Genomic DNA, 14,003 nt, shown 5'->3' with positions numbered 1-14,003 from the left:
ATACTATTGGCAGAAATATTACACTGGAAACACTGTAGATACTACATAACATAGTCTCTAGTCCAGAAAGGTGGTTGTCTGGGTCTGACAGGCCATCTCTCAAGCCCCAGTTCCAATGCAATGTCTTGTTGTGTTGCTACTACGGTGAAGTCATCCAATGCAGGCTAGGTGTTGGCATAATCTCCTCTTGGTGCATAGGTAGGTGCAAGATAAGAAGCATTCCATACCCGCCCATCAGAAAGTCGATAGGTGTAAGGTCCCTTCTTCTCTGTGATTTTAAGAGGAGCTGTGAATTTATGGTCCATTTTGCATAAAATTTCAGGTTTTCATATTCTAACAAAGGAATCACACTCAAACTTTGGTTCCTTAGCACCCCACCGCTTGTCTGTGAAAGCCTTACACTTTGCTTGGTTCTGTTCAACTGTTTTTCTCACATCATCCTCAGCTGGAGACTCAGGTCGTGCCTTTAACAATCCAGCAATGTTCAGTTTAGTATTCATCTGTTTTCCATGCAGTAACTCTGCAGGTGATCTTTGCATTGTGGCATGTCATGTAGCCCAGTATGCTTGCAAGAAATCAGTAGTGAAGGGTATCCACAATCGCCCTTCCAGTTTAGCCGTTTGCAAACTCTCTTTCAAACTTCTGTTAAACCGTTCGATTTCCACATTGGCTTGAGGGTAATATAGGGATGACCTTCTGTGTAAAATGTTCCTCTCTGCTAGAAAAGTTTCAAACTCCAGGGAAGTAAATTGACTACCATTATCTGAAACCAGTTCTTTGGGGTTACCTTCCCTGCTAAAAACTGAAGAGAGGAACTTAATTACTGTAGCAGAAGAGATTTGCGATGTAAACGCTACCTCAGACCATTTAGTGAAATAGTCTATTAAAGTGATGGCATAACGACAGTCAATTGGAGCAGTATCAAAGGGTCCTATAATGTCAATCGCCACTTTTTCCCATGCAGATTCAGGAAGAGGAATAGGCTGTAATGGAGGGGTAAATGTCACTGCTGTCTTATCGTGCATTTGGCAAGTGACACAGGATTTTATGAGTGCTTCAGTTTGAGAGTCCATCCCTGGCCACCAATACAGATCCCGTAGTCTTTGTTTGGTTCTGACAATTCCTTGATGAGTATCGTGTGCCAGATGTATGAGTTTTGACTGTAATTATTCTGACACAAGTAGCTGGTGTGTACCTCGTAGCACACAGCCACTGAGCAAAGAAAGTTCATCCCAAACTCTAAAATAAGGCAGCAAAACTGGGTCAAGGTTTTTAGGGTTACTGGGCCATCTCTTTGTCAGAAATTCCCATAGTTTTTGTTGAATTGGACACACTGAACAAGCAACTTGAAATTGTTCTCTTGTAACTGCAGTAAGAGTGCTTGTAATAAGCGCAACTACTACATCCTCATCCTCCGGTGGACCGTCTGGTGAAGGCAAAGGCAGGCGAGAAAGGCAATCAGCTACTGTATTTTTGTTTCCAGGCTTATATTCCAGTTCATAATTGAAAGAGAGTAGTCTTGCAGACCATCTAGCAATACGATATCCTGCTCTTCCCAGTCCTTTTGTGGTGAGCAACGTTGTCAAAGGGCTGTGGTGTGTGCACAACTTGAACATGCGGCCCCACAGGTAAATTCTCCATTTTTCAGTAGCCCAGACACAAGCAAGTGCTTCTTTTTCGACTGCAGAATATTTTCTCTCAGCATTACTTAGTGTTCTTGAAGCAAATGCAACAGTCCTCTCAGTGTTGTCCTCATGAAGTTGTATGAGGACAGCCCCAAGTAGGGTGACCAGATCACGCAGGTCAAATATTAGGACATGTGGGGGCAGGGCGGGGGCAGAGGGGAAAAAAATGGCAGCAAAGCAAAAAAAAAAATCCCCCACCCCGATTCCTCCTCCCTCCACAAACGCTAGAGGGAGGCCCGGGAGACTCAAGGGAGTGTGGGGCTGGGGTAAGCATGAGTCCGGCCTGGCCCCGAGCAGCAAGGACTCGAGCACAGTACCTGGAGGAAGATTAGGGGGCAGCCTACGGGGCCAGGCGGGGGCTGTTCTCCCCACTTGGGCAGCAGGACTCGGGAGCAGCCACTGCTGCAGCTCCCACTGCCACAGGGGGAGGAAGCGGCCGCTGGCCAAGCTCGGTGGCTGTGGCTTTGGCACCCATGAACCCCCCGAGCCCGGGCCTGCTACAGGGACCCAGCGCACATGCTGAGCACGCCCAGCCCCTGGCCAGTAGCGTCTGGGCTGGCTGCCCAGCTGGTGCAATCCCACGGGCGGCCCCGGAGTGGGGGCAGCAGGCCCCAGCCCCGCCATCCCGCTCGGGTCCCTCAGGAGAATGAACAGGGCTGGGCTGACAATGCCTCCACCGAGGGATTGCACCAGCTGGGCAGCAAGCCCAGAAACAACTGGCCAGGAGCTGGGTGCAGCGTGTGTGCTGCTGGGTTCCCGCAGCAGGCCCGGGCTCGGTGGGTTTGGGCCCGGGTGCCAAAGCCGCAGCCGATGAGTGCCACGTGCTTGGCCGCTTCCTACCCCCGTGGCAGTGGGAGCTGCAGCAGTGGCTGCTCCCGAGTCCCGCTGCCCAGATGGGGAGAACAGCTGCTGCCTGGCCCCGCGGGCCACCCCCCTACTCTCCCTCCAGATACTGCACCCAAGTCCTGTCTGCTCAGGGCCAGGCTGGACTCACACTCACCCCGGCCCCACGCTCCCCTGCGTCTCCTGGGCATGGCATGCTTGGCAAGAAGAGGGGATTTGGGGAGGGAGCCAATGGGGCAGTGAGGGGGCGGGGATGGGGGCGAGGATTTGGGGAGGGATCCAATGGGGGAAGGTGGGGGCAAAGTCGGGGCAGGGGAGGGTGTGAGCCCTTCCGGGCTCCGGAGCCTTTGCTTATTTGTCCAGTGTCCCGACCTAACATTGGTCGGGACGCGGGACAAACAAGCAAATATCAGGACAGTCCCGATAAAATTGTTGCCTCTGGTCACCCTCGCCCCAAGTCCATAATCAGAAGCATCAGTAGTTACAATTGTGCGCAATGCAGGACTGAATAGTGAAAGTATTGACTATGTACAGTCAAGTCTTTCACCATTTTGAAACTAGCTTGTGCATCTGATGTCCACACTAAGGCTGAACTTCTCCATAGTAATTCTCGTAATGGTTCAATGACAGAAGCATAATTGGGATTGAATTTTGCATACCAGGAGGTAAGACCCAAGAAGGAACGTAAGGTTTGCAGATCTGTTGGAGGAGGAGCATTTGAAATTGCCAGGGTATGATCTGGATCAGGTTTTAGTCCAGCCTGTGAAATTGTATGCCCCAGAAAGGAGAGTTCAGTTTGTCTTAAATTTGCATTTGGACCTATTGAGCTTGAGGCCTGCTTTGCTGATGCAGCTAAGTACAGACTGCAGGTTATTGTCATGCTCCTCAGTAGTATTTCCAAACACGATAAAATCCAAATAGCACTGAACTCCATGTTGATTTTTTAGAATCAATTACATCATTTTTTGGAAGGCACTTGGGGCTGATGCGAGACCGTATGGAACACGTTTAAAATGAAATAGTCCCTCATGTGTAATAAATGCTGTGAGGTCTCTGCTATCTTCATGCAACATAACCTGGTGGTATGCACTCTGCAAATCAAGAGTAGAAAACATCTTTGCTCCACAGAGTTCTGCAAATACTTCTTCTATGTAAGGAAGAGGATGGCTGTCAATCACAATAGCTTTATTTGGCTCCCTTAAGTCCACACAAAAGTGAATGCCTCCACTCTTCTTCTAAATCACTACTATAGGTGAAACCAATTCCGAGGAGTTTATGGAAGAGATTATGTCCTTTTGAACAAGTTTTCTAAGTTCCTCTGAAACAGCTTCCCTGACTGAAAATGGTAAGTGAGGTAATTTCTGGCTACACTGGTGTAAGCAAAGTCAGGATGAGCTCTACCCTGACATCTGGTGGTGAATTATGGGAAGTGTGGAAAGAATTTCAGGAAGTGTGAAATCTCAGATATTTGCATGGGCACACCCAGCATAGCCCAAGGCAGCCTGGGATGGTTATTTTGACAGCTCTGGGATCCCAAATTTCTTTGTTATTGGGGCAGGATAAATAAAGTGTTGCCACCTGATTATGTGAATGAGGAACTATGAGACTGCTTTATGACAGAGAAGTCTCAATATCAATTAAGTGACACTTGCTAGACAAGGGACATGGGTTCCAAAACCCAGTGACTTGAGAGAGGTTGAGGATTGGTGTGTGTGCCAGATGGTATGGGCCCCTTTTGAGGGCCTGGAACACCAATTGCACAGCGTCCTCTCTCCACTGTAAAAGAGTAGAGCTAATTTTGTATTCCATTAGGAGACCATCTAGAGACGGTTAAGCTGAATTCATGTTCGGCCAATGGTGCACCAGCACCAGGGCTTCCCTACTAAGAGCTGAAATCACTGAGTGCTGTGTTAACTAGTGGGGAAGCCTGAAGACCTATAATTAAGCGGCTGGCAAAGCGGAGCAGTTTGCAGCATGTTGGAGCAGCCCATGGAACAGTGAGCGGAGTGAAGTGGTTTGCAGGGACATTTGGAGGAGCGTCACAGCTGGTATAGTGGAGCTGGTCGTGGTGAAGGCTGCAGCAGAACTCCATGGAGAGGCAGAGCAGTTGGCGCTGGCCCACGTAAGGTGCCCCTTAACACCTTGTGTGGACTTTCCCCCCCGCCATTTCCACCCAGGTTGTGGGGGTAAAACTCTGCAGATAAACTTTTGAATTCTGGGGTGGCACTGACCAGAGACTTTCGGGTTGTTGGTCTTTGGGGTGATTGGGCTTAAGACCCTAAGGGGGAAAGGACATTGCCAAAAGTACTTGGAGGTGGGTTTTTGCTTATAGTTTGTGTTATAATCCTTTTTGTGGTGTTTCTCCAATGGGATGCTACGTTATTTCCTTCCTTTATTAAAAGGATTTTGCTACACTCAGACTCCGTGCTTGTGAGAGGGGAAGTATTGCCTCCTAGAGGCGCCCAGGGGGGTCTGGTATGTAAGTGTCCCAGGTCACTGGGTGGGTGCTCGAGCCGGTTATGCATTGTGTTATTGAAATGGAACCCCTGGATACTGAACCTGGCCCTTGTTGCTGCCAATTCAGAGGGGAAGAAGGGTTACACAGGCATCACATTATTCTGCATTTTAACTTTATGCAGAAACCCATAAGCATAGCCGAGTTTCTCCTCAACCTGGTGCTGGGTCCCAGCTGAAACTGGTGTGTGTACCGTAAGAGTGCTTTGCTGAGGAAGATCAATTCGTTTACCCTGAGACTTAAAGCAGCCAATAAATCTCTGCCAAGGATAGAGTGCCCTTGTGGACAATGTAGAACTCTGCAGTTACACACCAATCACCAAAAGTAACTATTGCTGGCAGGCAGCCATGTACTGGAATATGGTTTTTCAAATAACACACTAACTGAAGTTTGGATTCAGAAAGAGGCACATATTTAAAGTAATGCAAATAGATGGAATCAGGTAGTATAGATACTGCTGAGCCTGTGTCCAACATTAGGTGAATAGAGTGTGATTTGCCGGAAGGTATGGTGGAAACGTTTACAGTGCACTTTATCTGTTCTGGAATATGTGCAGTAGTGATTTTGTCCACACTTAGCACAGTAACATCTGGTATTGTAACTGCATGCACCTGTTGATTGAACTGGCTACTGCGACGTACTTTAGCAAAATGCCCAATCTTTTTGCAATGATTGCATGAGCTACTTTTGCTGGGCATCCGGTGTAGCTTGCAAGGTGTCGTGGGGATCCACAGTGAAAGCATGCTTTTACTGTATTTTGAATTTGCTGATTCAGTGGCTTTTCATTAGTTTTCCTCCTGCAATTGTTTGTCTGCAGCGATAGTGAACTTTTCTGCAAAGGAGTCACAGCCTGCAGGGCCGGCTCGGGCTTTTTTGCTGGGGGGGGGGCGAGCACGTGCGGCTGGAGCGGCAAAGCCGGGGAGGGGACACAGCATGGCTGGCTGGAGTGGCAAAGCTGGGGGGGAACAACACAAAAACGGTGCGGCTAGAGCAGCAAAGCAGAGGGGCGGGGGCAGAAACAATGGCGCGGCTGGGAAAGCAGGGGAAAACCAAAACAAAACAAAAAACCCTACAGGGCAGCCGGAGCCAGGGGACTCCCTGTGCTGCAGAGTGCGCGCCCGGTCTAATGGGGGGGGGAAGGGGAGGGAGCGGGGGAGAGAGAGAGAAGGGGGGCGGCCAGCGCTTCAGCGGGGCACTCCCACGCGGCCCCGACCGCTGCGCCGCCTGCCGGGAGGGCTCCGCTCAACTCCTCCGTGCCACCGCCGCCTCCTACAGGGCAGCCGGAGCAGCAAACAAAAAAAAATCAGCCATGCCGCCGTAGGTTTGGGCGGTACGTCGCCCCATAGAATCTGCCGCTCCAAGCACGAGTTTGCTCAGCTGGTGCCTGGATCCGGCCCTGACAGCCTGGACTGTGCCTCCTGTATCCCTGCTCATTATTTTGGCTTCAGGGGTAGCTGACTCAATCTGAGTAGCAATGGTTATTGCTTTTTCTAGTGTAAGTTGTGGTTCTAGAAGTAAGCGTTCTCTCACATGAAGCATGGTTGTTTTCTCAATGAGTTGGTCTCTAATCATCTCATCTGCCATATTCCCAAAGTCACAAGTTACAATCAGACTCCTCAGGGAAGCAATATACTGCATTATAGTCTCCCCTGGTTTCTGCTCACGCTGGCGAAACCTGTAGCGATTAGCTACTACGTTCACTTTTGGCACAAAAAAGTTCTTTAATGCAGTGAGTGCAGTCTCATATTTATCATCTGCAAGGGGAAAAGTGTAAAATATACGCTGCCCTTCTGCTCCAAGGCAGTGGATTAGAAGAGCATGCTTTCCTACTTCAGAAATCTCGTTAGCACTGATTGCAAGCAGATAAGTCTCAAACATATGGATCCAAGCAGTAAAAGCAATTGGAGGCTCACCTGGGCTTTGCAGAAAGGGTGCAGGTGGGTTCAGAGGCAAAAGATCCATCCTTGTCACCAAAATGTTGTACTAACAAGCTTCAACTCCTCCCCCATCCTTCCTGTTTCCTGTCCTTTTAGACTCCCAAGAGCCAGTGCTCCCTGTTCTAATAATCCCAAGCAACATCTAAACACCACATGCAGTAATTTAGTTTCAGTTAAAAGGAGCACACGAAAGAAGACATTTTAGAGATGTGCTTCATGTTTTGTAATTAAGACAAGTGACTATTCATTCTCTGTGCTCAGCCATACTCATCACTGGGGGCAAGAGGAACATTGTTCCTCTATCTCTCCCTTATCATTTGCATCCTGTAAATCTTCATCCCTGCTAACATCCCTGTCCAGTTCCAGCCTCCTTCATTCTCAACTTTCATCCTCCTTAGTGAAAAAGAGTCTCACCCTTTTCTATAAGAAAATCCAACTCCACTAATCCTGCTATCAGGGAAGTCCATGAATGTTTTGACAGTGATGTCTCTGGGAGTAGAACAAGCCCTAAATACTCTGGGTGATTTTATCATTGCCCCTCCTCAAGTCCCCCCAAAATTATTAGGTATAAATATTTACCTCTTAATCCAGTGGTTTCCCGTATCTTTTCTAAGCCCAGGTAGCTTCCCAGATCACCCATTCTGAGGACAATCTCAATATAAACATATCTGTTCTGATATCTAAAATAACATTTCTGTTGAAGCTGTGTGACAAAATGTCATTATTATGTACAATAGGCACATTTCAGGCGAAAGATAGTTTAGTGGGTAGGGCCCTAGCCTGGCACTTAGAAGACCCAGATTTAATGCTCTGCTCTGTCATAGGTTCCTTATGTGATCTTGGGTAATTCACTTAGGGTAAAATTTTCAAAAGTGACTAAGCACATAGGAACCTAAGTCCCACTTACTTCTGATTAATCTTAAGCTCCTGCGTGAATACATTTATTTGGAAAAATGGGACTTAGGTTCCTTCGGCACATTCGACATTTTTACTCTTGGTCTTTCTATGCCACAGTTCTTCATCTGCAAATGAGGCTAACAGCATATCTCTACCTCCCAGAGGTGTTGAGGATTGTGAGTTGCCCAGATATTATAGTAAACCAGGGGGCATATAAATGCTTAACCTAGGTTAGTGGTTTGCTAATTCCATTCAGTTTAAGATTGAGCTACATTTGAAAATCCATCAGCAGAAAACAACTCTTGTTAGTTTTTCTAAAGGCTTTATTTCTGCCTTTATTCATATGATGTTAGTGTTAGTACTTGCATGAAACAATGGGAATTGTCCTTATAATCTGAGTCTTTTCTGGATCCCAGTGATGTAGTCAGGAACTTTCTTTTTCACAAGTTTTCAACAGAATATTTATCCAGCAATTGCAAACAGCATAACAAACTAGCTTGTACCATCACAAGTGCAAAAGGCTTCAGACCTCAGGCTCCTTATGGCATCCCAAAGAGTAGCATATTTGTTTGCATGATGGTTATTTACAAAGAGATTTGCATTTTGGCCATTGGGAGAAGATATGCATTGTAGTTGTTAGAAAATGATTATACTTGTGTAAGTGGACTGTTGCCCCCTTATAAACATTCATTTGGGGTGTTTACGTTGGCTAGCTCCAGGTCAGCCTAAGCCTCTGAGCCTGATTGACAGGGTGCGCAGGCTAATCAGGGAGTCAGGAGGCCAGAGGGATCCCGTCCTCTGTGTGAGCTGGAATTGCCTGCGTCAGAGTGGGGCCGAGCTAAGGAGAAAGCAGGGGCCTAACCTGAGCTGGAGAGCAGAGCTGTGCCAGATCCAGAGGGGCCAGAAAAGCAGCCACAGAGCCAGAGACACAGCCCAGGGAGAGCAAATACTGTGCTGGGAGCAGAACTGCCACCACAGAGCCAGAGACACAGCCCAGGGAGAGCAAATACTGTGCTGGGAGCAGAACTGCCGCCACAGAGACAGAGACACAGCCCAGGGAGAAAGCAGATCCTGTGCTGGGAGCAGAGCTGCAGCCACGGAAGCAGAGACACGGCCCAGGGAGAGCAGATCCTGTGCTGGGAGCAGAGCTGGAGCCACAGAGCCAGAGACACGGCCCAGGGAGAGCAGATCCTGTGCTGGGAGCAGAGCTGCAGCCATGGAGCCAGAGACACAGCCCAGGGAGAGCAGATCCTGTGCTGGGAGCAGAGCTGCAGCCACGGAGGCAGAGACACGGCCCAGGGAGAGCAGATCCTGTGCTGGGAGCAGAGCTGCTGCCACAGAGCCAGGTGTGGTGAGCAACTGGGGCCGGTCAAGGGAGAACCCTGGGCAAAGGGCCTAGTGCAAAAAGACACCCCCAGCTAAGAGTCCTTGCAGACAAGATTGGGAGGAGGATCTTAACCTGACGGGGGGCTGACTTAGGGAAGAAGGGTCCCACCGCCCAAAGCCCAGAGGTGTGTGGCCACCACCATTGCAAGTGTCCAGCCCATGGCATCTCTGCAGCACAGCCAGGCCTGAGAAGGAGACCTGGGACATACAAGGAACAGACTGTGAAGTGCCCTGGTGTCCAGAGACACTGTTTGTAATGTTCCCTGCCACAGATCAGGGTGATGTGTTTTCCTTTAACCTGTTCCATTTTTCCTTATTCTTCTTTTAAATTAATTGTTAATTAAACAACTTGTATTTGCTTTAAATTGCGTGAAATGATCAGTGGGTCAAGGGGGGACACCCTAGCCCCTGTCCCAGGCAACCACAGCAGGGCAGGGGGTTGAGCCCCCCAGGAATCTTGTTGGGGTTACAAGGATGCTGCCAGCCAGGAGAGTGGAAGGGGAGTCCTTGAGGGCAGGGAGGCCTCTGGGTAAAGCAAGTGGGAGCGAGGACTCAGATCCTTCTGCTAGCCCACTTCACCAGGGTAGTGCAGAAGCCAGGAAAGTTCCCCACAATAGCGGAACTATCCCCCTGCTTACACTTGGGAAAAATATCTCACACTGACATGCAGTCTCCAGAGACTGATCTGCAGGAAGCTAAGGATTCTAACTTTTGAGCACACCATGTGAAAGTTAGAGAGATGCTGACCTCTTTGATCTGGGTAGCCACAAACAAGGTCTTAAAACCAGAAGACTTCTGAATTTGATTTTTAAAAGGCTTTGTTTGTTTTGGTGATTTACATTTTATGAGGAATATGTAACATCTTTTGTTGATTATGATACCCATTCTCATTAATTGTAGAATCATAGACATTACAGATGGGAGAGACCAGTTAGATCATTTAGTCCATCATTCTGCAAGTGCAAAATTGTTCCCTGGCTGTTCTTGAGTGCTTTGTCCAAACTATTTTTAAATGACTGAGCAGCAGATCAATCTTTCACCATTCCTCTTTGGAAATTATATTCCACAATCTAATGAACATTAATGCTTGGAAATGACTCCTATTATTCACCCTAAAACAATGGTTCCCAAACTGGGGTTCGTGAACCCCTGGGGGTTGCAAAATGTTACAGGGGGTTCTTGGGAAAAAATTCTCTAACGGTGGACAGAGCTGTCCCTAGGGACCCCAGGCAGCACTGGGCCAGCAGCCAGGAGCCCCTGGAATTCTAAGAGCTAACCAGATCTAAGCAAGCTTATCACACTGAGGAGATTTAAACTTCAAGACTCCTTATAAGAAATGAAAAGGGAGGTGGATATTTTTTGCTGTTTTTAAAATTAAATAGGCAGCCAGTAGTGTTTTTAAAATTATTATCAAGAACAAGTTTAAGCTTTGTTGTAACATGAGGTGTTTGCCTGGACTGCTCAAGACCTGAATGCTTGTGTAGGAGGAACTCTGGGTTGGCTTCTTAAATACCTTCATGCTGTTTCACATATGATACTTCTTGATGAAACATAGGAACCTTGTCTTATAACAGGCTTATTCAAAGAGATACAAGCTATGAAAGTGAGATCTTGGAAGAGTGTTACCATTTTCATAATGTAATAAAAATACTGTCATGATAAATAATAATTAATAATACATAGTGTGTAATCAGCATGTCCTAAAAAACAATTTTATATTTCCAAGATCACTGCTTTTCTAATTTATACTCAGGTAAGGGAGAAAATCCCTGGAAATATTCATTTTTAGGAGGAGGTTCACGAGATTTGATTTTTTAGTGAAAGGGTTTTATAGGTTGTTAAAGTTTGGGAACCACTGCCCTAAAACTTACTTTACTCAATTTAATTACATTCGTGTTGTTTTTAAATAATTGAATCAAGACAGTTTGAGGCTCTTTATAGCAGGCAGTGCTTAATCTAACTCGATCCCCACTTCTTGCCTGATCCTTCCACCTCCATGAGCATGCGCACGTGCACACACATACATACACACACACACACACCCCTCTGCCCTCCTGTCTCCATGCAGACCCCTCAGGCTATGGTAAACCCTTGCCTTCTGATTTGTCTGTGAGACTTTGTGGCATCACTACATGGACCTGAATACAGGAGATAAAGTTGAAGCTTGACTTTCCAGACTGGGATAGCAATTAGAGAATTAATTTCTGCTGTGACCTGCTGGTGCCATAATCAGACCAAACCATGGATTGCAAACTGGAGTTGATGTTCTTCCTGGTGGCTCAGATATGTGTCTGTGATGTGTGGCACCCAAAGACATGTTTACTCACCAATATTTTCTGAGTTATACCATACACTGTCTTCAGCATTAGCCCTTTGTCAACTACACTCATTTAAAAGGTTATATTTCTGTGTAGATATTAGGTGCAGTACATGAAACACACATTCCATTAACAGGTCTATTTCTTTAGCTGATATTCTTTAAAATGGACTCTACTGTATTTTGCACTGCAAATAGTTCAGATGAGATCATTACTATGTTAAACCATATGTAGTTTTAATTAAAACGTTGTTCACTTCTTGCTGGCTTAAGCAGATCCTGGTTGCCTGCTTGCTGTCTTGTTTAGTTATAGTGACTCTCAGCTGGCTGTCTTGGCTCTGTTCTGGGAGATTTTTGGACTTGCTGTGTGTACTGGGTGGGTTGTTTGGTTTGCAGGGTTTTCCATATCTGAGCTCAGCTGTGTGGTTTGTTTGGTTCTTGGAGACTGGGGTTGGCCATTTGAATTCCTAGGTCTTGTGTGTCTGAAGTGAACCCGTTTGGTTTTACAAAAATATTCTACAGTATGACAGGCTCTTGAATAGTAATCAGTTTTCAGCAGCGCTGACAGACAGCAGTATCCACAGGAATTAGGTAATCACTGGGATTCAAATAAACAGCACATTAATGGCAAATAAACTTAACTCATGCTTGGAATGGGAATAGTATGAATTCACAAATGGTACCTATCCGGAGTGAGTAGTGATGTCCATGGTAATAATCAGCCTTTGGATTATTAGTATAACAGAAATATTGGGGATGGTGACCTCAGGGATGAAAGCAATCTCTCACCAAGAAATGTAAAGGTGGCAGGCAGTGACTGGGAAATACAAGTAATGTATGCCCAAAGCCTAAAGGATTATCATATACTAAGATTAAGACTAATAATATTTATTATTCAAAATGTGTAGCCTAATCCATGAGAACAAATTTAGAATTGCTTAGATTGTAAGTTCTTTGGGTCAGGGATCATGATTTTTGGATGGGTGCGTTAGGTGCCTAGCACAATGGAACCTTAATCCCTGATTGGAGCTTCCAGATACCACTCATTACAAATAATCAATAATAATAGTCCACTGACTGCACTCATGTGAGTAAAGGCTACTCCTCTAAATAAGGGTTTTTAGGATGGGGCCTCATGTTTGTATGTAAAAGACTATCATATCTGTACATGACAAAGTATGTCCTTTATGCTGTAGCATGTCTTTACTGGCAGGCATGGTATTATGTCTAGTTTACTTTTGTTATTGTAATTAATATAAATTCAGAACAGTGTCTCATCTCTGGCTATACTTCATGCTGAAAGGACATTGAAAGTTTCTTCACTTTATCACTAGAATGGCATATTTAGTCCACCATCAAATGACAATCAGGGTTTTTTTTCAAATGCTAGTGCTGATAAAAATAGGCACTCCACTAATTTCTGTTTTCAGCTATATTTAGAGCAATACAGGAGTTCTATTTGCTTCACTATAAGATTCTTTTGTTAAACATAAATTATCTTGTATAAACTTGAACTGGACTTTAGAGAGTTACTCCAAAATAATGTTGGCTTGCTGACGCCTGTCATTCAATCAGAGGTAGCAAAGATGCATAATATTGTCTTTTTCAAAGAGGAAACAAAGAGACACGCTAACTTGCTGTGTCTCTTTTTTGTTGATGTTGGACAGTCTCTCTGGACAAAGTGATCTAGAGGAGAATAAATAAAAATACTTTGATTTTTTTCAAAATAGTCACTTTGAAATTGGCCGGAAAAGAAAAATAAAGAAAGCCAGTACCATGTTACTGCATGCCAGGAGACAGTGGTAAATTTTTATTTTTATAGCACATTCTGAAAAACATCAGGAAAGAAAAATCATAGAATCACATAGTTATGATCCTCTATCCTCTGAATTCAAATAGTTTTGTGTATCATTTTTCTTATATTTATGTCATATTGTAAAGGTTTCTGAACACTTTGGGTAACAATTAGCACTAAAATTAAAGTGATGAATGAAAAAGGAAAAAAGAAATGCAAGAAAATTCTTAATTTGGATGGAATAATAATGTGCAGTAGGAAATCAGGCCCATAGTCTTTATTTGGACTGACATGGGTGGATCTTTGCACTTACACAGAGCCCCGTTGGCTTCAGTGGGGCTCTGCACAGGTGGAAGGATCTGCCCACGCATATCTGACCACATGAGCAGGACTCTGTATTGTAAAATGTTTGGGGCAGAGACTCTTTCGACGAGTTGAACAGCACCTAGCACAGAGAGCCTCTGGTCTTTTGGGTACGGCAATATTAATGAGGAGAACTGTGTGAACATATAAAAATGGTAAATGTAAGAAATGAACCATTTTGCTCCTGATGACCAAAGTAAAAAACATTCACAATGCACTTTTTGCTAACTTATAGAAAAAGGTTCTTTAGGCTCCTCTATGGAAT

This window comes from Gopherus evgoodei, chromosome 2 (assembly GCF_007399415.2).
Source record: "Gopherus evgoodei ecotype Sinaloan lineage chromosome 2, rGopEvg1_v1.p, whole genome shotgun sequence".
NCBI lineage: Eukaryota > Metazoa > Chordata > Testudines > Testudinidae > Gopherus > Gopherus evgoodei.
Note: the sequence above shows the minus strand (reverse complement) of the source record.